This window comes from Triturus cristatus, chromosome 5_2 (assembly GCF_964204655.1).
Source record: "Triturus cristatus chromosome 5_2, aTriCri1.1, whole genome shotgun sequence".
In the NCBI taxonomy this organism is placed as follows: domain Eukaryota; kingdom Metazoa; phylum Chordata; class Amphibia; order Caudata; family Salamandridae; genus Triturus; species Triturus cristatus.
In genome coordinates, this window is record NC_140588.1 from 466057549 (window position 1) to 466080647 (window position 23099).

At 41.8% G+C, this 23099-nt stretch overlaps 1 protein-coding gene across 1 annotated transcript in view; it reads right to left on the reverse strand.

Annotated features, from left to right (window-relative positions):
* SUGCT (succinyl-CoA:glutarate-CoA transferase) overlaps positions 1–23099 on the reverse strand; it is a 3154468-nt gene that overhangs the window by 2592089 nt on the left and 539280 nt on the right. The gene's annotated exons all lie outside the window — the stretch shown is intronic.

The window sequence follows — 23099 nt, forward strand, 5'->3', positions numbered from 1 at the left end:
AGGGAAAACAAAGCGTATTATGAGGAGCAGTGGAGGAGGTGAAATCAGTCACGCCCATCATGTTAATAATTGTGCTTGGAAACCAAACATGGCCTCCGGGCTCTTGTCAGTTATGACTAAGGACCGTGTGGTATTTCAATTAAGCTACTTAAAGGTTGCACTGTTATAAAGCACAATGGACGCTTAGAATATGCTTCTTAACAAACCAAAAAAGATCTAATGCAAAGATGTGGAAATATCATGAAATAGTTTATTTTGTAATCAATATGCAGCGTTCACAAGAAGCTATGGGGCATATTATCAAGGACGGCGTTAACATTATCGCCGGTTTTGCGGCAGAAAACTGCTGCTAAAGCGGCGATAATGGGCTTGATAATATGCCCTGGAGAATTCGCATAGAAGCCCATGTTCACACCAGAACATGGGCTTCTATGGGAATTCCATAGAGCATATTATCAAGCTCATTATCGCCGGTTTAGCGGCAGTTTTCTGCCGCTAAACCGTCGATAATTTTTAATGCCGTCCTTGATAATATGCCCCCAAGTATTTTCTTACCCTTGCAAGATTGTTAAATAAATGTAAGATATTTGAAAAGAAACAAGGGAACCCAAACAAGGTAATCAAGGACCTTGGGTAATAGTAATTTACAAAAAACAGTGGTCCTTAGAACAATGGGGATACAGATGGAATAAATATAGTCCAGAATCGATACTATATTGGGGGTTGTCCAGCCGGACAAACCTTTTTAATTCTTTGATGAAACATTCACATATAAGACATCATACTTTTTGTGGGACACAGTCCTGTATCCTTCAGGGAGAAATGACATCACATAAAGAACAATTACATACAAATAAACAAAAGGGCATTTCAGGCAAGACGGAAAGAGCTTGTATACATTATCCAATGTTAGAAGCTTTTTTTACAACAACAGATGCACTTTTTTACACAGTGGATTAATGTGCACGTTGTTGGCTTGGGTCGACGACGTTTCGATCCTGTCCTAAAATACTAGGATCATCATCAGGACAAAATAATTAGCTGGCCTGAGCATAAGAAATTGCCTGTGGAAGTAAGGAGAAAGGGTTGATATAGAAAAAGGGGAAAGATTCGCAAGAGATTTAAGTAAGCATACTAATAAGTGAGCATGCGTCTAGTGATGGATCCGGAGACAAAAGGAATGTGCTAGAGGAGGCATACGTTGGACTAGTGATCTGAACGAATGATTTCGCGAGTGCTTCCATGCAAGAGAAATTGGTGGCGGAGCAGCGAACGTCAGTCAATGGACAAGTGCTCAAAATACTCGGCTAAGGGATCGTGTGGTAACCTGGAATAGACAGGAGTTAGGCAGTAATAGCGTTTGGCTAAATGCTAGTAGGATACTAGTGATGGCGAAGGTAAAATGCGCAGAATAAGTGGATACTAATGGCGATGTAAGGTTATGCCGGTGTCTAACAATATAACAAACGTGAATAAGTGAAGCAAGGTGATCGGTTTAACGCGTTCTATACAAGGGAGATGGCAGGTGACTAAAGTTCTGCAGCGTGCCTGTGAGGGCTATAAAAAGGTTTATGCGTTGAAACGCAGGGATGCGCCAGAACACTTGCGACAGGCACCACCACTGATGCGCCCCATTTACAATGCGGCGTGCCGTGGCGCTCGGATGGGCAGATGCGTGTTGCATCACCCGTCGTAAAGGCGGCGCATTGCTGGAGTCGCGGAGCAAGCGCGACGCGGCTCCAGCAAGGCTCGGGGGCACCCTATGCCTAACATGCTGCGTCACTCCTTGCGCCTGCTTCAAGCAGGCGCTGGGTTTTGACACAGCATGGCCGTAAAAGTGACTCAGTGAAATCTTGTAGATTTCACTGCGTCACGTTTACGAGGCGTACCTGCGAGGGCACGCCCACCCTGCGCCGTAAAGCCCACATGAAACCTGACGCAGGTTTCATGTGGCGGAGGGCTTTACAACGTGACGCATCTCCCTAGATGCGTCACGTTGTAAATAGGGCGCAACGTGGCGCAAGGTTTACGCCGCCGCTGCGTCACAGAAGTGACACAATGGCGGTGCAAATGAGGCGCAAGGGGCTTGTAAATCTGCCCCAAAGTGTCCCTCTTAAGACTCCACTCTTGAAACCAGTTAGCAGTGGTGGCTGGTGTCCGGCAGTTTCCGCACTGAGAAGTTGGAGGTGATTAAGCTAGAACACATTTAAGAAATGTTGTATTTCTCACTTGGAGACTCACAACAGAAACGGGGTCTATGACGCAAGATCTATAAACGTCAGTTAAGGGGCAGATTGTTCGAGCTGGAAATTGTTCACAGAATATCACAAATCTGGCTGGCTCCCATCCAGTTCTTTCAAATGTAAAAAAAAATACTGACCTGCTCTTCAGCATAATTGTTCACTTTTAGAAAATGGCGGTCAGACTGCCTTGGGATACGTTTGGGTCCGTACTGACTATGAGACCATGAGGAGAGAAGACAGCCTTCGGTTCAGCGTGTTCGAGCCTCAAACTTCTTCCACCTTTTAACCCCATTGGCTGGGTTTGTGATTTTGTGGAGATGAGATGTCTTTCTGTGAGTTGCAATGCCCATTTTGAGTACACTCCTCTCTTTCATAGGTCTGTCATAGCGTGAGCCTCTATCAACAAAATTAACAGACAAGGGTTTTTGGTCTGCCCCCTTCATCCATTGATTTGTTTGGCCCAGGCTGCTTCAACCATTGCTTGAAAAAAGTACCATTCACAATATGGATCAGCCAAGACTAGTGTTTCCTCTTCACTGTCATGCTGCTGTCTGATTGCATAATAGGAGTATCAGTCCACTCTTCGGAACTGATTACATTTTAGTGCATAAAATGAAGGAGAAGCAGCAGAACGCAGGCCCAACTTCACAAATATTATAGTGTGTTTGCATATGTATCTTTTCCTTGCTTCAGGCAAGCATTTGGTTTTCATGCTGCTTGTTCATTGTAGCATCAGGCGCTGCACATGGACTTTCAAGACAATTCTCTCTTACCAATCTGGAGCACTTGTGCCCATACTCATTATTAGATACACTTGGAAAGTGACGTCCTTAATTAAAGGTGACGGTGGTGTGGCATAGAAATAGAACTGAATAAGGACCTGCACCTTTTGAGTCTGCTCAACCTCATCTTGGTCATGATATATGCTATAGTAGGTCAATCAAAAGAGAAGAGGGGGACTAGGAGCAGATAAAGGTCCAGTATCAGTGCTTCGAAAATATGATCAATTCAACAAGGGGGGTACTGTTCCTAACGATAAAGAGAACTGGGTTCTGGACAGGACTTCAAGGACAATCCTCAGGAATGTCTCTTGTGGCCCTCACACACATGGGGTATGTGAGGGCCCCAAGAGAGAATCCTCAGGATTGCCTTTGACGCTGTGTCCAGAACCTAGTTCTCTTTAACTTTAGGAACAGTATCCCCCTTGTTGAATCGATATGCCACAGTAGGCCTGAGCCGTTCCATGTTTTCACGATAGCAGTACTACTAAGATTAAACAATGACAACTGTTAAATAGAATACAAGTTCACACAGGTAATCACATACAGTTTATCCCACAAAAGTCTGCAACCCTCCTCTCAGACTATTGTGAAAATATGATGATCAGGAACCGTTGTGGATGCACTCTGTAGTAAATAAATCCGCAATTAAATGTGTGACTTAGAAGAAGGAAAATTGAAGATCCTGTGTATTCTATCAATGCTCTACATCATGTTGGTGTTTGCTATACGAGGCTGAGCAATTTTGTGTTTTCTCAGCAGAAGCACACCAACAAAATGTAAAGAAAAGTGTTAATGGAAATATGAATCCATACTGGAGAGGGCATAGTCACCCTTCCTCACCAATGCCTTCACTCCATATTTCTGTTGGACCATCAAATGTATTTGCCGCTTAGGGATGGAGACGCACATGTACAGCAGTAGATACCTCATCAATTATAGGTATGGTATGGAAATGAGACAAAAGGCAGAACTCTGTCTACCAAGTCTACTCTGTGTTGCTGTCAGCCAATGACATGACAAGAAGGAAGCGATAATGCAACAGGCATGATGCTCTGTGTAATGGGCTAATTGAGCCACCTGTGGGAGAGCGGGCCTCCCAAAACGATGGTAGAATACTGACAGGGCCAGTGTACCACCTGCAGCTCCCGGAGAAGACCGCCTACAAGCATGATCCTGCCAATAAGGCGAGGCTCTTTTCTGCCCCCACCAAGGTGGCTTACTATGGTTAAGGCTTCCATGGGCCTTGGAAGCTAAATCTCCCTAGGCAAAGTTAAAGTACCATACCACAAAACTGGTCAGTTTTAGCACCTTGTTGGAAAATTTGGAGATTGACCCTCTCCTGTGCTAAAGTTTGCGCTGTATCCCAAGCACGGTGTTCAGATCATGTTGGAAATATGTCACAATGAAAGAAACACCCTGGATAGCAGATCCCAAACTGCACCCTGTGTATTAGCAATCCACATACCAACAGACTCTACTCTGCAAACAGAGACCTCCTGCACATTACTTTAGGAGACATCCTGGACAGCAGAATCGATCTTACCTCACCACTGCACACCCTGCCGACCAAATTTCAGGAACTCTGTCTGAACCAGCAAAGAGGACAGAGGACATAATAGGGAGTAGGCAAAAGGGTAAGTGACCTCTTGAATAACAAAATGGAACCAGGAACATTTCTGCCCTCAGGCATGGAGTCTCACATAAATGATCATCCAGCATTAATGGATCCCAGCATTATCTGTGAGCTCCCTAGGGGGAACTCAAGCAACTCTTAGTTCCAGTTACAGGTTACTTCCAGGATCTTTGCTTTGCCTCTGTGTGATTCCAAGTCCAACACTGCAGGCTTCTACTCAAGTTCCAATCTACCCTTGCATTGCATGGCCCTGACCTAGGCTTTCGGTGCTCAAGGTTCTATGCATCCATCTCTCGCTGTAACAAGTGGCAAATAGCCCTCCTGAGGAGGAACCTATTTGTGCAGATCGAAGATTTATGCAGATTTTGATAATGGATGGCCACAGTGCGAGGAGCACTGAATTGGTTTAATTTCCTTGGATTACAAATTGCTTCTGAAAGGACCGCAATCAGGAGGAAGATGAATGATTCCAGCATGCCATTGGATATTGCATGGCATCAGAAAAAGCATGCTTAGGTTGGGTCAACGGCACCAAAAGATTACATTCAAGCTGCCTGCATACCAACCTCGGATCGAGCACCTTAACCTTGAAAGCTTGGTGCACTGCGAATATTCATCGTCCTTCAAATTTGCTTGAATCTATTAAGTATGCTTACTAATGTAACACAGCCCTGCAGAGAAGAGGAGATAGCTAGGGTCAAGATATAGACGACATTGCCTAAATATGGGTGATACAGAAGCCTTAGAAAACTGTCTCCTGCCTAAAATTCTTGGTCATTTTGATCACTATTGCTATATCAAATACCTTGTGACTGCTTTCCCTCACTCTTAAAGCAAATACAATCTTTTTTAAATTGCAAAAAAGAAACTTCTCACTCGTGTCTGTGGTAGTCACCATATGACTTTCACGTGTATTAGGGATAAAACTCCTGAAACGTATAAGGTTATTAAACAAATATAAGGGCACTGTCATTTATGGCACAAGAATGTGATGGGAAGAATGTTTGATACTTGAAATACTCAAAGAGACTACTAACAAACCCATGGCAGCATTCCATTATCTTGTTTAGCCGATCTTACTCTGGAGTGAGTTTCTGGAATCCATGCATTAAAGTTTATGACCACTCTCACAGCACTGCTCTGTCAGGGGAATAGCTTTGTGGACAGAGACATGTATTCCTGCCTGCTAAGATGGTTGTTGCATCACGACTTTGATGAAGAAACCATCTTAGATGAGAGTGCAGGTGAAAGGTGCTGCACTGCTTGAGAGAGACTTCTTTTCAGTTTCCTACCTATGCAAAAATATAACGAGGAAATGGAAACATATGTGAAATGCCGTAGGTGGGATTAACATATGAAAGACACACCAGTCAAGCATTGGCTGAAGAGAGCTTATGTCTATTTCTGGGTATTTCCTTTTGCGTTAATTTTAAGGTCGAGCCTGGGCAGCGCGTGAGCTGCTGCGAGGCATGCAGCAGTAAAGTATGGTTTTGAAGCCCGGCCCACTCTCCGCCCATATTCTTAATAGGCTTGTGTCAGTGTCCTTCGTAAACGCTGGCTCCCGAGTCGTTATTAGGCTTGTTAGTCCCTCGTTGATACCACCTTGTGTGCATTTGTTACCTCCCATAATGACTGGACTTTTTACTGCTGCTGTTACATGATCTGCTTTATAAGTCGGTGAGCACTATTTTCTTAAATGCTCTTCCCCTATTCCACCCACGACATCGCAGCACCCGCCCGCTGTTATTTTAATTATTAAAATTACAGCGCAGTCCGCTTTAACTACAGAGGCCACGCTTACTTCATTATTTAATATGCGGCGTGGTTCACTTTAGCGGCCGCACTTATTTAATTATTTAATTACCAGCGCTGGCCGCTTTCAATTTAGCAACCGTGCTACAGGAACTTTTGCAATTCATTATTTTTTTATCAATTTGGGTGAAAGCACCATAGACGCTTTCACTTTAATGTTGGCCGCAACCCTTTGCTTAGACGCTGCTCACTGTAACCTGAATATGCAAGCAGTGTCTAAAAAATAAGTGCGCAGCCACCATTAAAGTGATCTCGCATTTGCGAGAGCTTGAGCTCTTGGCATTAAAAATAACAATGCCTTTTATATACATGTTGCTTTTAAAAACACAAAAATAAAAGGCATTGTCATCTACAATGCCAATAGCATAAACGCTTGCAAATCCGAGACCTATTGTATTTAAAATGCTTGTTTAATGATGGCATGTGCCTTGCAACTAGCTAAAGCTATATGTAGGCCGATCTACAAATGAGAAAGTTTCAGAATTGTGACTCCAATGTCTCTATCATTGTTAGAATCCGGGGTCTCTGGTTGGCGCAGGTATGCACTTGCGACAAGCAGGGACCCTTTCCTCTAAGTCAGGGCAAAGGAACCCCTGCTCACCCTCTAGGTAACGTGGCGCGAGCAGTCAGGCTAGATTTCCAGAGGGCATTAGGTTAAGCGTTCAAGATATCTCACAGAATAATCACCACCCCACCACACAAAGACACAAGGCTGTATTTATATAAAAAATAAATCCTTTATGTAGAAGATTTCTTCAGGCAGGTTGTTAAAATACAGTTCTCTTGTTTAAATACTATTCCAGTTACTTTTAAAGGCTTTCAGGCATTCCACAGATCTTATAATGGCACAGTTCTATTCAATATAAGCTTCTTTGGGGTGTTGTGCGCTTCGTAACGCCTCAGGTACGCTTCGTACCGCTATCTGGGCGCGTCGTGCTGTTTCTCACGCTTCTCGCGTGAGGACGCGTATGCTGGCCGTGAACCGTATGGACCGTACCCTCGTTGGTACGCGTCGTACACGTTCGGGACGTCTCTTGCCAAACCTCACGCTTCCCGCGTGAGCGCCGGCAATGCTTTTGATGCTGTACGGACCGTACAGATGCCGGGACGCGCCGTACACGGACGGCAAAGCAGGTACGGCTCGTTCAAAGGCAAGTACGGGTCGTACCAAGGCGCACAAGTCACAATACCTTGGTTTTTGAAGGGGAATGTTCACTGAAGCCTCGGGGGTCCACAAAGAGGTGTCCCACGTCGTGTTGTTGTCCCTCGCAGTCAGAGGGCGGCGGTGCTTCGTGGCACACTCGAGGATGGTTCCAGCCACTCGACAGGGCTCAGAGGACGGGAGGGCAGCTAGGGGGCAATTCCCAGCGCGTTGCAGCGCGTTGCAGCGCGGTCGGCTTTCCAGGGGATCCCCAGCGCGTCGTAGGTCCTCGCGGTGATCTCGGTGGCGCAGGGTCGCAGAGGCTCGGTGCTTAGACGGTCAGGTTCTTTTTTTCGCGTTGCGAGCTACGGCTCGGAGGGGCAGTTACTTGCGGTGCTCGGACCGGGTGGACAGGTCCTTGCGGTGCTCGTGGTAGCCCCAGGTGGCAGATGTCGCGGTGCTTGGAAAGAGAGAGGGGCACACAGGTTCTCTGGGGGTCAGCGTCACAGGATCGCTTCCAGCAGCTTCTCCTCCTCTGGGGGAAAGGTTGCGCCCACTGTTCCTGGGGCGCAGATCAGGGGGCAAGTTCACAAGCAAGCCCTTGGAGATTGTTTTAAAAGCACAAGTTGAATCAAAGTCTTTTTCTTTAGTCTTTCCCTCTCCTTCCAGCAGACAGGCACCCACTACAGGCCAGTCTCTCAGGCAGAGAGACAGTATTCCTCCTTCAGCTTCTCCAGGTCCTTCTCCTTCAGGCGGAGGTTCGTCTTGGCGCAAACAGGATCTGCTTTCTTAGGAGCAGGGCTCCTTCTTTTATAGCACAATTCTTTTGTTCTTTGTCGCCAGGGGGCCTGGGCCTGGCTCAGTCCAGTTCTGGAGCCCTTTGTTGTGGTGACTCTGCTCTTTCCTTTCAGCAGCAGGGCAGAGACATCAGCCGCTCCACAGGGGGCGGAGGCGGCATTGTGGTGGCAGGGCACAGGTCTATTCAGAGTCAAAGGTGTACTCCTCCCACCCATCCTGGTGTAATCTCTCTACCCACCACCTGGCAGCCAGCCTGTCTCCTGGAATTCCCCATCCCTGTTCCTTTACTGTTACTAGGCAGAACACACACACACAGCAGAGGCGGACTGAAATGGCCAGGTCAGTAAATACTAACTTTCTAAAAGTAGTATTTACAAACACAGGATATTAAAATAAACTTTACTAAAAGAAGTATTTTATTATTCTGAGTTCAGGCATACTAAACTTGACTTTCTACCATGCTCTCTGAGCACACTGGGATTACAGCGTGTAGTAATTCCAGCAGCCCATTCTGGCCTATGGAGAGCAGGTAGCCTTCAATAGTGAAAAACGAAAATGGCTGTAATTCACTATTAGGACATGCCACACACATCAGGGCATGTCCTACCTTATACCTACAATGCACCCTGCCCATGGTCCTACCAGAGGGGTGACTAATATGTAGTTAAGTGAAGGTTTGGGGACTGGTAAGTAGGTGCACTTGCGCAATCAGCGCGACAGTACCAGACCGCGCGCAGGCTCTGCAGTGGCAGATCCTAGACACATTTTACTAGGCCGCTTCTGTGGGTGGCACAAGCAGTGCTGCAGTCCCACCAGCAGCATTTGCATTTACAAGCCCTGGCACTCCTGGTGCACTTTACTAGGGGCTGATAGTAAACCAAATAAGCCAAACATGGACACCAATCAATGTATACACTTTTCAAAAGGGAGCACTTGCACTGTGGCACTGATTAGCAGTGGCACAGTGTCCTGAGCAGCTAACACCAACAAAACACAATGAGGCACATCAGCAAAAAGTGGAAGGGAAACTCACGCCAAGGTGCCAGGTCTAACAATCATTTTCTCCAACATGTCTATATTAACTCAATTTCTGTCTCTAGGATCTTTTAAAACAATATACTTTCTGAAATGTTGAAACACCACACACCATGTTTAATAGTATTTCACTGTTTACACTTAAGAAACAAAACTGTGGCTTCGAATCATCAGGGCACATGCTGAACTCGTAAATGCTTCTTTATTTGTGTTTACGTCAATATTTAGCAAGCATCTGAGTCACCTGCATAGTCGCTACAATGAAAATGCAAAAGCCATTCTAAGAATGAAATCTATTTATCCAGAGTACGTTTATGTACCGATGGTCCAATCAGTACACTATAAAACCAATAATCTAGTACACAGTGGTGCTGGAAAGTTAAAAGAAGAAGAATCTCCGAACAGTTTGTGCTGGTAAGACTTGCTTGGCACAAATAATAAGCAAAGAGAAACGTACACACCCTTTAGTGAATTTAGCATTTTGTATGATAACCTGGTCAAACCTGCCAAACTTTTGCCTTCCTCCCCCTCTTTTTGCTGTATTCTCTTTGATGGCCTTAGGATACTGAAAACTTTTCCACTGCTAATTAGTGTTAAAGTGCATGTGCTTCTTCCCTAAACATGTGTGTAATTGGTGTATACCTGATTTACATATTTTACTTATTTGTAAGACCCTTGTGAGGTGGTATACCATGTACCCAGGGCCTGTAAGTTAAATGCAACTAGTGGGCTGCAGCACTGATTGTGTCACCCACAGAAGTAGCCTTTCAAACATATCTCAGGCCTGCACTGCTGTGCCTGTAAGTGCAGTTTACTGCCTCTTTGACCTGGCATTTAAAATGACTTACCAAGCCTTAAACTCCCATTTTATTACACATAAGTCACCCCTAAGGTAGGCCCTGATAACCCTATGGGCAGGGTGCTGTGTAACAAAAAGGTAGCACATGTACTTTCAAGCTTTACATATCCTGATAGTGACAAACAGTTAATTTTGTTTTTCACTACTGTGAGGCCTACTCCTTCTATAGGCTAGCATTTGTGATTCCTTAAAATACCTTTTCAGCTGTAATTCCTGATTGGAAAGGAGGAACTACTTTATGTTTAATTCATTTTAAATGGTGGTGATAAATCCTCTTGGATTTTTAGAAAGTTTAAACCCTACACCAGGGGTTAGGCCCTTATCTGTCAGCAAGGCTGAGCCACTAGGAGTTCAAGACACCACAAAAATTGAAAGTACTGGCTTGCCGTTTACGCACACTTAGTTGCCTTCATGACCATTATAATCAATAACAGTGGTCATCATTTTTTTTTAATCAAAATTATTTCACTTTTTTAAAGAGATCACCATACACAAAAGAACAGTGTGCAGATATCTGAATATTTACATTCCATTATACCCACCGAACATCACTATTACACCAAAACATTGGACACAAACAATATTAAACAGGCAATACAAAAAAATTGAACATATCAGTTCTGATTTTTGATTGCCCAACCAGGAGATTATTAGGTATTTACACAATAAACAAGTATGTATCCATTCCTTCTTCAATGGACAAAGCAACCTAACAATGCAGCACTGACAAAGCCAGGGGTATCGTTAACTTAGTATTTACAATCCCTTCCACCCTGATATGTAGTGCCAATTCATTGCCCCTCGTTTGTTGAACAAGTGGTCAACTCATTTCGAACCCGTGACTTTATTTATGGGGTTTCCTCAGGGCTCAGAACTGTTAACTGTTAAGCAAAAAACAAAAGAAAAACAAAAAGTTATATAACTACACCTTAACCTTTTACGTTTATTTTAAAAAAAAAACCACTTAATTTACACTCAGCTACTGATAAGTTTACCTTGTGAACCCCTGATGTTTACTTAATGGAACTGTAAAGAATTTTTTTTCTCAAGCTCATCTGGTGAATTCGCCAGTGGAAACAAGCATGGGTTTCATTACAAGCCATGACAAGCCACTCGATCAAAATTGCTCCAAACCACGTTTATCTAAAAAAGGGAAGCAAATGATGTAAGTGGGACGCTACTAATTCTTTATCCACAAGTTGTCCAATGCTTGCTTTATGCAACTGCCATTTGGTACTGTGTTTTATCTAAAGGCCTGTGCGTTACACACTGAAGCCACATCTAAGTCAGTTGGGCATCACGGTTTGCTGATTTATGCGCTATTGGCTAAGATCGGCGTGACATAGAGCCCACACTAAAGCAACATCTAGGTAAATAAACGTCCTCTGTTTCAGCAGGGCAACACAGTTAGCTGGTGTATGTGCTATTGGCTAATGTCGGCGTAACTTGGAGTCCGTTGGAAACGTGACTCGAAATAACAGAAAGTCAATCTTTACTTACTTTTTCTTGTCAAACTCGGTGTTTTGAAGGACGTGGGCTAAATGTATCCGGCCTCTATACTCCAGTCCTTCTTCTTTGAACTTGAATACGGGAACATACACAACTTGCTTTTTGTAGCATCGCATCCAATTGGCTGCTTCATCAATAAACACTCCACGTGTATCCCGACTGGGAGAAACCTAATTTAGGCATGCTGGGATATGTATTTTTCTTTTTATTCAACCAGGTAAATACACGCAACATTTGAATAAGTCATTGTAAAAGAGCTACAATTTGGCGAAAACACATACATGGAAACTGCAATGCATGCTTAAGGCACTAAACCCATATCCATTGATGGCAAGATTCGAATTTTAGTCGTCTTGTTAGTCCATTGGTTACAGTATTGAAATACAAAATGAGGTACGCATCTTTTTGAGTCAGTTTTCTATTGACATCAAATCCTCAGGGGTCAGGTTGTATTACTTATAGAACAGTCCATCGCAAATCTGTCTCAGTAGGTTGCTTTTCTATCCAATGGTTAACTCATGGGGTCACAATCACTTTTCGTTGTACTCTTGATATATGCTGGGTGATCCTCTGATAAAACTCCTAAGTCGTTTTCCCAATATAAAGTTGTTCACACGGACATCTCACCGCATATACCACATTTTTAGTTTTGCAATTTGAAACATTTTTATGTTTCCATTTGATTTTTTTATGTTGGAACAAAGGACCTTCAATTGTTTGATTGCAGCACACATGTGCCACATTTGTAATTCCCCTCAAATTGTGCCATAATTGCCGTAAGTTGTTTTTCAAGGATGGTGGTGGTGTGTAAGCCCGAATGAATTGACTACCTATAGTCCATTCTTTCTTTAAGGTGAACAATGGTTTTTCAAAAGATTTCTTCATTTTTTCAATTAAATTCCAATTCTGTCTGATGATTCTTTTGAATTAGTTTGTTTTTGGACAAAATGTAGACACACACAACATGTGGTCTGTTATAGTCCTCACTTTTTTCTTTTCCAAAAGAGCTTCTCTTGGAGTCATGCACACTCTTTTTATTGAGTTCTTAACAATTTCTTCGGGATCGTCTTTCCTTAAGTTTCTCCACCAAATTCCTTGGCGTGGAAAAAATATTAGCTTTCTTTCTGAACAATTCTTCCTGACCCTTAAAATTGTCCATAGGCGAAATTATCACAGAGGCTTCGTGGATGATGACTGGCATAATGTAATGCCTTGTTTCGGTCCTTAGGTTTAGAAAACAGTGTGATTTACAATCATCCATTTTTTTTCAACTACTAAAACTTCCAAAAATGTAATAGTGGAACTGTTGCTAGTCAAAGTAAACCTAATGTCAGCAGACCTATGATTGAACCAGTTGAAAAACAAATTTAGAGTGTCTTCTTGTACATTCCATACACAAAAGATTTTGTCAATGAACCTGACCCATTTTACAATCTGATGGGAAAACGGACTGTTTTGGTAAATAAATTGTTCCTCAAATCTGGCCATAAACAATACGGCCAACTCTGGAGCAAAGGGAGAACCCATGGCTGTCCCTTTCACTTCAACAAAATGAACAAATTCAACGTTGTTTTTTTCAATGCAAATCATGCCAGTTTGAGAATGAAACTGGTTGGAACACAATGTGGTCTTGGTCTTTTTTACAAGAGCGCTTCAATTGCTTCAAGTCGTTTCTCTTGGGGTATTTGAGTGCAAAGTGATATGACATCCAGTGTGACCGATTTCTGGGTCAAAGGGCTAAATTCCAAAGTTTCAAACTTATAAATAAAATCTAAGGTATGACAGAACTTAATGTACCAAAGGCTGAAAAAATGCATATTTGGCAATAAGTTCAAATGCCAAATCACAGCCCGAAACAATCGGATGTTCTGATGGCACTGCTAAATCTTAATGTAATTTGGGAAGTAAATAGAGAACAGGTATTCTTGGGTTCACCTTTTTCATATACTCAAATTCATGTGGTCCAATATACCCCTCATCAAATGCCTGTTTCAGAATATCTTTGATCTCATTCTGTATGTCATTTGTAAGATCACCATTGATCTTTCGGTAACACTCCTCATCCGCAATTGTCTCTCCCCTTCTTTTTTGTATTCCTCTGCTGAACATAGTATAATAACACCACCTTTGTCTGCCAGCTTAATCACAATTGTATCATCTGCTTTTAACTGATTCAGCGCAATTCTTTAATCTTTCGTAATATTGTTTGTTATATATTTCATTTTTTTGACTACCCATCTATAGATGATAAAACTGTTTGCTCAAAAGTGAGAATTTATTTTGGGATCAAATTCGGGGGCAGACAAAAGGTGGACTAATTTGTTAGTCCAGATGCTTCATTATGCTGTGAAGGGTCTTGGTTCAAAAAGAAAGCCTTAAGGCGTATCTATTGACAAAATTCAAGGGCGTCTGTTTTTAATTTGATAAAGTTAGTATGTGTCACTGGGACAAAGGATAAACATTTTTCCAGAACACTCTCTTCTGTGCTAGATAAACGTTTATTGGACAGATTAAAAATGGAAGATCTCATTGGTTCTTATAGTACTGCCGACGGGTAGTCATTTCCCATGGTCATTAGGTCCCTGCTACATTTTGTTCCATTACAGCTGTATCCTTTTTTATACTCTGGATTGTCTGTAAAAATGACTAGAATATTGCGTATTTTCAGTCCCCATCATAGTACCCGCTTTCAGATATTCCAACAAGAAATGGCCATGTAACTGAGTCTGAATTTGATTCTTTTTTTGTCTTATAAGTTTATCATATTCATTATGTTGGTTTGCTGTGTAGCTGAGGTAAACAATGACAGACCGGCAATTAACTTTTGAATATGATCTTCCGTATATGACAATGTATCTTGTTCAGACATTTATTAGACAGCACCTTAGCTTGTAAGTCACCAACACCACCAACCCACACTGAATAAAATCAATAATAACACTCTTTATGACCTGGGAACTCACTTGCCCACAAAGATCCCTTGCAATGTATACCACTTACACCAGGGGTAGGGCCCTTATCTGTCAGCAAGGCAGAGTCACTATGAGTTCAAAACACCATAAAAAGTGCCAATACTGACTTGCCTTTAACACACTTAGTTGCCTTCCTGAGCACTATAGTCAATAACAGGGATCACTGTTTATTTTTCAATCAAAATTATTTCACTGTTTCGAAAAGATCATTGTACACAAAAGAAAAGTGTGCACATATCTGAATAGTTACATTCCGTTATTGCCACCCAATATCACTTTTACACCACAATTTTGGACACAAATGATGTATACAGACAATACAAAAAACTAAAATATCAGTTCTGATTTTTGATTGTCTAATAACCGATAAATTAAGTCATGGGTTTGAAATGCGTTGACTACTTGTGCAACCAACGAGCGCCAATAAATTGGCACTGCAAATAAGGGTGGAAGGGCTTGTAAATGCTAAGTTAATGATACCCCTGGCTTTGTCAGTGCTGCATTGTTAGGTTGCTTTGCCCAATGAATAAGAAGTGGATACATTCTTGTTTATTGTGTAAATACCTGATAATCTCCTGGTTGGGCAATCAAAATTCACAACTGATATATTAGTTTTTTGTATTGTCTGTATAATATGGTTTGAATCAAATGTTTTGGTGTAACACGGATGTTGGGTGGGTGGAATGTAAATATTCAGATATGTGCACACTGTTCTTTTGTGTATGATGATCTTTTTTAAAAATTGAAATAATTTGATTGAACAAATAACTACTTCCCTGCTTTGCTGAGCTGCCCTGCTGACCTCTGCTCTGCTCGAGAACCAAGGACTAAGCCCAGAGTGTCTCCAAGGGTTTGTTGGCTTGCTCCCCGAATTTTCAGGAACATCAAAGACCTTGCAATCTGGTTCTTGATTATACCACTGCAGAGGCAGTTCTGTATGAACCAACATTCTGCTTTGGGAAAGCCAAGATCTGCGTGTTTGGGGAACGGCAGCGCTGCCGGATTACCGCAGGTTCAGCACAACATGATTTTCCCAGTAAAGCCTTGTTGTTTCCATTCCACTGCACTGTGCTCAGCATGTGCCTGATTTTAAGCCCATTGTCGTGAAAAGCTGCTCCAGAATTCTACCCCCTGCGAGAACAGCAGCTGTACCCAGCAGCGATCGGCATCTCTTTGCAGAGGGCTAACCCCTTTGCAGAGGGCTAACCCCTTTTGCCGATCTACCTTGAAACTCAGCACTCCATGCTGAATTGTTGACCAAGAAACCGCACTCTACAATTAAGTGGCGGTTGAGTGGCGATAACAAAAACAGAGCTTGCACCGAGTGCCATAACACCTCCCCTACCCTGCCACCCCAGCCACACTCAGCTGAGCGACTCACCACGACAATATCACCACTGCGGGAGCACCGTTTTGGAGGTTGGCGCCATTGGATACTTCTTCCGCTGCTTTGTTGAAGGTATCTGTTGTGTGCAGCCAGACCTGAACTGTCGTGGTAACTGTGCTGCGCTCCTTGTGGCTGTGTGCTCATACTTTCCTTGGTTAGCGGCCGGATCCAAGCGGTCCTTGAGACTGTGCTGCGCTCCTTGCAGCTGTGTTCAAACGCTTTTCTTTTGTCTGCGGCCAGACCCGAGCGGTCCCTGTGTTTTTGTGCTGTGCTCTTCGCAGCCGCTACTTTGATTTACTTCAACCCAATGAAAGCAGATCTCTCTATGGTGGAAAGCATGATCGAACCCCAAGCGGGACCATAAATAACCTAATAGTACCACGCAGGCTCTTCTAAAACTACATTGATACAAGTACTTCCAAATGCTTATAACTTGCCAAGTATTTATTGACTTTTTGTTTTTTTGTCTTATTTTAACCAGATAAAGATACTATATTTTTATAACCTGGTCTGGAGTCTTTTTTAAAAAAAATCTTTTTATTAAGCATCAAGCAAAATAAAGTTATTGACATTAGTTCTACCCAAGGGCGCGCAGGCTCCGAGGTTGCGTAACAGTCAGCTATTTTGGGTTCAGCTTCATACAGGTGTGGAGTCTTTTTGTGGAGTATTCATTGTGTTACATTCACTGTTTTTGAGTCTCAAAGGAATATGATGTGAAGTTTTCAACTTTCAACAGGGCACGTTTGTGACCTGTATCAGTATGAATAACATGGTGCACTATGCCCACTTGTGTGCCTGTCTTACGGAGACCTTGTTCACGGTTGAACCGTGATCAAGGTCTCGGTGAGACCGAAACACGTTGGTTTGTTGTATTTGGCCCGTTAAAATCTGGAGTGCCGAAATTAAAGAAAATCTTAACCTACCCGATATATATATATATATATCTATATATATATATATATATTCACTTAAAAAACCATAGGTTTCACACATGTTATAGTTAGCTGGACATTTCACTCGTAAAAAACCTATGAAATTCCCCCGTTATAGTTACTGTAGGCAACTATAACTCACGCGACCGCAATCCTCTGCTGATGACGTCAGATATTACATCACTGTATTTAGACACTTATTTACCCATGTCTTCTTCCATTAATCTTTAGCTATACATATATTACAAATATTTATTTTTCATAAAGACACATATGTCATCAGTGATGTAATATCTGACGTCATCAGCAGAGGATTGCGGTCGCGTGAGTTATAGTTGCCTACAGTAACTATAACGGGGGAATTTCATAGGTTTTTTACGAGTGAAATGTCCAGCTAACTATAACATGTGTGAAACCTATGGTTTTTTAAGTGAATTTGCAAGGTTTTTTAAATGCTAATTCGTAACTATAACGTGTGTGAAACCTATGGTTTTTTCAGTGAATTTGTACGGTTTTTTAAATGCTAAGTTATGCATTCATTTTTTTTTTTTCAGGTTTTTCACCGTGCGCGCACCGTGAAATTATTATTATTTTTTTAAATCGCGAGGTGCGCGCACCCTGCGCGCACGGTGCGCTTTGCGTGCCGTGCGCGCCTTGTGGGCGGTCGGTGCGCTTTCCGCACCGAGTACCCACGGCTCGCAGTGCGTGACGGTGCGCGCACCTCGCGATTTTTAAAAAAAAAAATAGTTTTTTTCTCCCTTGGGGGTCCTTCTGTGACCCCCTGACCAAGGCTAGGGGGTCAGGAACTGTCCACTCTGCCCCCTTTTCACGTTCTCCTCCTTTTTTTTTCACCCCCTCAGACTGCGAGAGACAAAATGGCGGCCGACACTTCCTGGTTTCGACCGATTCGAATGTTTACCGACATCTAACAACCAATCAGAATTGCGCTCGCGCACGGCAGGGTGCGTGCACAGTGCGCGCACGTTGCGCGCGTATAGATATTGATATGCTTTTAAATGCTATTTTCTCAGGAAATACTGAACAGATTTACACCAGACCTGCAAAAGGCACTTCCTTGACCTTATGGCTACCTCTCTGCCAAATTTCACGTAATTCTGTTCAGCCGTTCGGGCTGTAGCTGCGTCTAAAGGTCCTACGGAAAAATGCATGGGGAAAACGCGTTTTGGGACCCCCCCCTTTTTCTCGGCCCCCGCTTGACGAATCACCCCGAGACTTTCAGGGTAGGAGCTGAGCGGAGCGCCCCATTAGTTTTGAAAATTGCGCGACGATTCGTCAACCGGCACCAAAGTTATTCAAAATAGAATTTTGAGATTTCCTATGGAAACTAGGTTGTAACTATAACTATCTACTGGCGACCGCCAGTAGATAATATATATATATATATATACATATATTTGATACATATATTTTTTGTGTTTTAGGCCAATGATTGTGGTTACTTATTTGGCGGAAAGTTATTTCCAATAGAGACTCTTCATTAAGAAGTGTGTAAATAACCTTGGCTCTAATGCTTCGAAATGAATTTTTATAGGCTGGTTACAAAATATAAAAACACTATGTTCTTATTATTGTTTGGTACTGTATTAGTTTCATATTTATGTTCAACATACGATTCCCCTTTGGGAAGTACCATCAAAACCGGTTTTTCAACTTAATTCTCTAATTCCTATGATTGGGTAATTGTAATCATGTGCTTGTTTTGAATTTTACTATTTAAGTGCACTGATAGGTCCAGCGCGTCATGTGATCAAGACTGCCTGTGTGCAGTCGAAACGCGTCATGCTGGGCACTTGCTCGTATTGATTTTGCACTTGCATTTGCACTTTTTTGAATCTGCTAAAAATGAAATAAAATGAAGAATTAACTATCCATGCGGTGGTCCGTACCTGTTTGGTGTAATCAAGACGTCGATTACTTCAGGATGGTGGTGTGCATATATATATATATATATATATATATATATATATATGCTACAAACAATCATTCCTGAACCTCCTGGTATGGCGAAAAGGCACGAAACGAACTCCTCTTGGTGGCAAAATAAATTGAATTTATTGATCTCTCAACTGCCTGTCATGACGCGTTTCGGCCGAAGCGTCAGCCTTGATCACATATGGTAGGCTTTGCGGAAAGATTCTTTTTTAAGTTTGCTAAACCCTGTGTCACATGATCAGTAAACATGGAAAACAGACTGCAGAACTTAATACATTGCATGTAAGTTGGAAGACAGACTGGCGAATAGCGCACAATAGTGGGATCATGGTCATATAGCAGTAATATCATTCTTAATAACCTGAGTTAAATAGTAGTTTGAATGTGTTATTACAATAAATAAATAAATAAATATTCATTTAAATATATGTAATATAAATAAATGAATCAATAAATAAATATATCTCAGTATAAATACAGTAATAAAAACACATTGGTATAAGTCCGTAATAACAGCATAAATGCGAGATGGTTACTAAGATGTAGTAAAATTTACATACAAAATCAGTGCATATATTTTAAATATAGACCATCTATTCGACACAGTGAGAAGTCCAAATTATAAATAAAAGTCTGCAAAAAACGCCATGATAAAATGTCAACTGACCACCTCCTAAATGTGCAAAAATGCGATAATTATATATGTTGCGCTACTAGCATTAATAAGTTCATGTTAGTGCGATCTATAAAGTGCTAAAAGAAGTGCAAAAATGCCGATTTCAAAAGAGATATGGAAAATATATACATATATGCAGTGACCAACAATAAATTATATGGAGACTGCAAAAACAAAAGGAGGTGTCCTCAAATATAGTAAACAAAAAGTTCTGATCATGCCAGTAATAAATGTAGGGGCATAGAGTACACTGGATATACATTGTAAATCATACTCAAATATATATGTGTGCATAAATGTATATATGGTGAAAAAGAAACAGCCGACAAACTGACGAGTGTTACAATCATGTGAGTCTTAGGAAGCAGAAAAGGTGGGGGCTACCGGTAAAAGGTAGAAAGATCACTACAGGTAAGTGTACATATCCTCAGTAGTGTTAAGATCAAAGGGGGCCTTAATGTCGAGTTCTAGTACTAGGCGGGTCTCTAGTTGTCTCAGTAACCTTTCCCTATTGCCACCCCGTCGTAATTTAGGGATGGCATCAATTACAAAATAGCTGAGACATTGGAGGTCATTATTGTGTTTTTCTTTAAAGTGACGGGCCACTGGATAGGTGGCATCATTATTCACAATAGCTCTCAAATGTTGGAGAATGCGGGCATGCACTTGGAGTTTGGTGCTGCCTACATAAGAGAGGCCACAGGTACAGGTAAGAACATAAACAGCATATTCTGTTCGGCATGTGTAGTGCCCTTTAATTTGTATTTCCTTAGAGCTGAAAGGAGTAATGTATGTAGGACGGTTAGTACCAAATTTACATGCTCTACACGAGGTGCATTTGTAGAAGCCCTTCTTTGGTTGCAGCCAGGTGTTACTAGATGTAGTCTCAGGGCTGCTTTTAACTAATTGACTTCTCATAGAGACAGCACGTCTGTAGGTAATAGACGGTTTGTCTGGTAAAAAAGGCGCCAACACACCATCCGTTCTCAGAATAGGCCAATTTTTATTAATAATAGCCTTCAATTATTTATGTTGCCTGTTATAAGTGGTGATAAGACGCGGAGCATTATCCTCATCTCCCTTGTGTCCTATCTCACAAGACCTACTGCCATTGCCTAATAGTGACTTTCTTGTTCTTAGTGCCACCTTATTGCTGGCTTGCTTGAGTATAGATTCACTGTAGCCTCTAGCCTTAAATCTAGCTAATGCTAGATGGGAGCTGGGATACTCTTCGAATATATATATATATATATACTTGAAGATGAAGGATCACAAGAAAACAACAGCCAGCCAGGGCTGAAAAAACCATAGGGTTCAAGGGCGTTATAGTTAGCTGGACTTTTCACTCGTACAAAACCATTGAAATTCCCCCGTTATAGTTAGTACAGCTAACTATAACTTGCGCGCCCGCAATGCACTGCTGATGACGTCACATATTACATCACTCATGACATGGTCAGTGACATCACTCATGACATCACTGATGACATCTCAAATGACATCACTGATGACATCACTGATGACATCATCCAGTGAGTGTGTGTTTTTCTGAAAATTACATATGTTTTATATATGTATATCTCAAGGTCGATTGAAGAATAAATGGGTATATAAGTGTCTAAATGGATGATTTGTTTTTGAAAAATTGATTGTATAACTGACTGATTAAGTGTATCTTAGTGAATACATGGCTTAGTGAGTAATGTTTAAATATGTAAATATCTGGATCAGTCTCTCACTTTGTGTATAAGTGGCTGCATGGGTTGGTGAGTAGCTACATGAGTGTCTATATAGGTTATTAGTTGTTTTTTTAAGTATCAGTATGAGTGTCTGAGTGTCTGTATGGTTCGGTGGGGGGTATTACATAGTGCATAGGTGCATGAATGAGTGACTCACTGTTTGTATGTGTTGAAGACAGCATGTGTGCAGGACTGTATGGGTGGATGAGTGTGTGCATGGGTGTGTTAGTGAGTGAATGACTGTCTCAATAGTGTCTTTATGAGTAACTACATATGTTTTAAACTAGTATATGTGACTATTGGTGTATATAAGTGAGTATATGTGAGAGTGAGAGATTGAAAGAGTTCCTGTATGAATAAGTATGTGTTTCTATAAGATATTGTTTAAAAGACTAAGTATGTATAAGTTTCTGTAAAAGTAAGTGTGGTGTGTGTGTATAACTGTATATGCAAGTAAATGGATGTTTGATTCTTTATTAGCATGAGTGACTATGTGTGTGAGTAACTCTACGGATGAGTGGCGTTGTGTAACAGGATGTATAGGTGTATGAGTACATATGATGAGTGAGTACATGTATGAGTGACTGTATAGGACTGTTGGTGAATGAGTGGATGTGTATGTGGATCTTAGAATTACTGAATAGGTTGTTGTAACTGATATTGGTATGTCCATTGTTTTGAAAATTTTTGTTTCTATTTTTGAATGTGTGTATCAAAGGTTATATTAGGGGGAGAGGAGGTCTGCCACTCTATCACAAGGATGATGTCATCAGTGATGTCATTTGAGATGTCATCAGTGATGTCATGAGTGATGTCACTGACCATGTCATGAGTGATGTAATATGTGACGTCATCAGCAGTGCATTGCGGGCGCGCGAGTTATAGTTAGCTGAACTAACTATAACGGAGGAATTTCAATGGTTTTGTACGAGTGAAAAGTTCAGCTAACTATAACGCCCCTGAAACCTATGGTTTTTTCAGTGAATTTCTAATGTTTTTTAAATGCTAATTCCTAACTATAACGTGCCTGAAACCTATGTTTTTTTCAGTGAATTTCAAAGGTTTTTTAAATGCTAATTTCTAACTATGCCTACAGAGATAGGACATGTGAAGAAAGAAGAAAAAACGAACAGAAAGAAAAAAAAGAAATGCAGAAACAAGCAACAGAAGTCCTCAAAGACGAAGAAAAGTGCAGGAAGAAGGATACCGTGCAGAAAGAACAAACAGAAGAGCAGAAAGAAGCCTTGTTGCAAAATCATCCTGTACCCTCAACTTTTTCAAACGGATACTGGTGGTAACTGAGTGTGACTAACCAGTCCTAGAGCAAGTGCTATGTTAAAAGACACCCAGAATACAGTGAAAACACCTACATACACTAGGGAACACTATGCTTTGGGGTCCCCCTGTGATCAGCATGACCTCCTTTGTAAGCCCCTAGTATATAATAGGGCAGGGGATTAAAACTACCTCTTAAAACACGCCACAGGTCGTGTTTGCACACGTCACCTCAGGCCCCATCCCCTCACTTCCCCACTGTGTAAACACGCCCTGTGGCCATTTTATGTTGGGAGATTAAGTCCCCTTGAATCCTGGGGGTCCCTAGGGTCCAACTAGACCACTAGGTACCT